Raw genomic sequence first — 2,631 nt, 5'->3', positions numbered from 1 at the left:
TCGGAAGAGGTGAGTTGGCGTAGGTATCGTCGGTGTCGGAGCAGCTCCGCAACCCCGACCTCTTATCCTAACACTCGCCAGCCAATTTCTCCTGGCACCTTATTTTATTCGCGAGTGCGCGCCGTATAAAGTCATTCTCGGAGCCGGACCGAGTGGAAAAGAGGAAAGAATCGATTGCTGATCAAACGGTAATGCAATTCAATTGGCCCGATCGAAGAAAGAACGAGGGAGTACGCGGAAGGGTTCTCCGTTCTCTCGTGTGCGCGCGCGTGCTTACGTGTACGTCTGTAATAGCCAAGGAAAGGTGGAACGCGCGTGTGATCGGGGTATAAGAGTGTACCGAGAGTATACGAGTAAACGCGTACACGAGTGAAACACTTAAGGATAAAGAGAAAGACGATAGGAAGAAGAGGCGCACACGCGAGGGTAGAATGTGTACGTGCACACGGTGGTTTGGCCGTGGTCGACGGGATAGAAGTGACACCGATAGCGGTGGTGGTTCGTGGTGGTGATGGCGTTACCAGAAACGTTGATGGTGGTCGCACACGCCGCAAGAACGTGTAGCTCGACCGTGGAGAACGACGAAGACTCGATGTAGGCACTCCACCCCCGACTAAGCGAGGCTGCCTTTGTTCCGACTTCGATTACAAATGTAGAGAATAGCTTTCTCTGCCTCCCACATCTTCCCGCCACCCTTTCTTCGTCTTCTCCTCCTCTCCCCCGCTTCTTCCACTTCTTCCTTTCCATTTTTTCCTTCCTTTTTCTTTAGATCGTTCACCTCTACCACCCTCTCGCAACCTCGCCCTCGATCCGACCAGCGCAACCTCCGTTCCTCGCATTTCGATGCGATATCGAGACATCGCGAGGTCGAAGTCCGAGGCCGATCGCACACCACGGGGCCGTGCCTTCGAAGCCCTTTGCGAACACCATCCAACGCAGTCTAACGCGAGAGCATCGTAGAAGACACTCGAATGCGGTGACAATCGATAATAGCCGTACGAGTGACTCTTCTCGGTTGTCGAGGCAAAGTGGATATACCATCCGTCCATCGGGGAGGATTCCTCGTCTAACACTGTCGGCGAAGAACTCTTCTGTCGTGCATTACGGACTGTATACCGAATATTTAGGCCCTTGTTCGACTCGATGAATAAAACTTGATACCGACCCTCGAGACAACGAAAAATCGCGGCTAAAGGAAAGAGTCGTTGGCGAAGAGTCTGTACAAGAAACGAAATTAGCAGAGGAGGTAGAACGGAAATGGTTCGCGTTCGAATTAGAACTTGGGCGGTTTGAGGTTGGCTCATCCGTCCCCTTACCTATCGCCGCTTGTCGCAAAATCCAATTACAATCGAGTCAAACATACTGGTGTCCGTAGATAGACGCTTCCACTTAATATAATTCACACAGAGGCTCAATAGGATACGCCGAGTGAACATTGCTTATTGCATTAACGTTCTGACCCGGGACTTCCGTGGATCAGGTCGCCATCGCCATCGCCATCGCCATGGTCGCCGCGTCGTCAACGCCGACGCCGACGCCGACGTCGGTGTGTGCTCCAGGAACGTGGTACAGCCAATAACAGTGATCGATAAAGCGCGGCTAATTACCTGGGTTCTGCTTCCAAATTGAAGCTTTGTTCCACCGTCGAAATTAATTGACTCCATTCACTCGATAACGCTGGATACTCAAATACCGTTCAGTTGCTCGTTTGTCTCGGCGAGAATTATAGTTCGTCTTTGAAAGGCAGAAGGCGATGGCCGCTTGGCACCGAAACGGAATGCTGTTAGACGGATATTTCGCGGTGTTCGAGTGTCCTCTATGAGGGCGCAAATTTACTCCGTTCACGCCACGTGCAAACGGATGCGGATGTGTTCCATCGATGCGAAGCAACTTCGCCGCTGTAACCGATTCGTTTCTATTAAATGGACAAACTTTGTAATTCGCCTAGCTTATCAACGGATAACGTTCTCTTGTGCGCGCTATCTCGACTGCCTGATTCCGCTAATTTCCTTCTTGAAAGCCTGATCGAAGCAGAACCCGTCTCGATGACTCCATGGCTAATCGGTAAGATTACGAATTACGACGGGAGTTAACGCTGTGGTGTTTGACATTAAAAATGTGTTTCGAAAATATCGACCGGGATTGTATGGATGAAACTGATACTTCGTTTTAGCCAAAAATCGCGCCTTTTTGGAAAAACTCGCATTGTTCGGGAACCGAGGGTGATGGAAGAAGCGAAAATTTGTTAGACACAGCGTTCTCCGAAACGACGCGTGTATCCAACGTTTCGGGATAAGCTGAGACGTAATTAATGCACGGCTGATTATAGATCGGGCTAGAATTAAACCGAATGTACAGGGTGGGGTATATAAGTCTATCGACGCGTGTATATACCGTTGCGCTTGTACATACGCGATACGAGCGAACGTCTGTATTTAGCCGCACATTCTTCTACGACCGCGAACCTTATACCGCCTCATAACGATCCACGATGATCATTCAGCGATCCTGCCGGTCGCTAGTAAACTTTGCCACAACGATACGTTCAATTGTACAGTTGCGTGTGCTTGTACAGGAAACGTAGCTCATCTACACGTACGTGCAAATGCAGCCTGCAGGCAGCCATTCCTG

At 50.2% G+C, this 2,631-nt stretch overlaps 1 protein-coding gene across 1 annotated transcript in view; it reads left to right on the top strand.

The window, feature by feature from the left end:
• The window catches only part of LOC108552585 (discoidin domain-containing receptor 2), a 74,287-nt gene that overhangs the window by 70,106 nt on the left and 1,550 nt on the right, over positions 1-2,631 (top strand).

Source organism: Eufriesea mexicana, unplaced genomic scaffold (genome assembly GCF_001483705.2).
Source record: "Eufriesea mexicana isolate 0111107269 unplaced genomic scaffold, ASM148370v2 scaffold7347, whole genome shotgun sequence".
Taxonomy (NCBI): Eukaryota; Metazoa; Arthropoda; class Insecta; order Hymenoptera; family Apidae; genus Eufriesea; species Eufriesea mexicana.
This window is presented reverse-complemented; position numbering and strand designations above follow the sequence as displayed.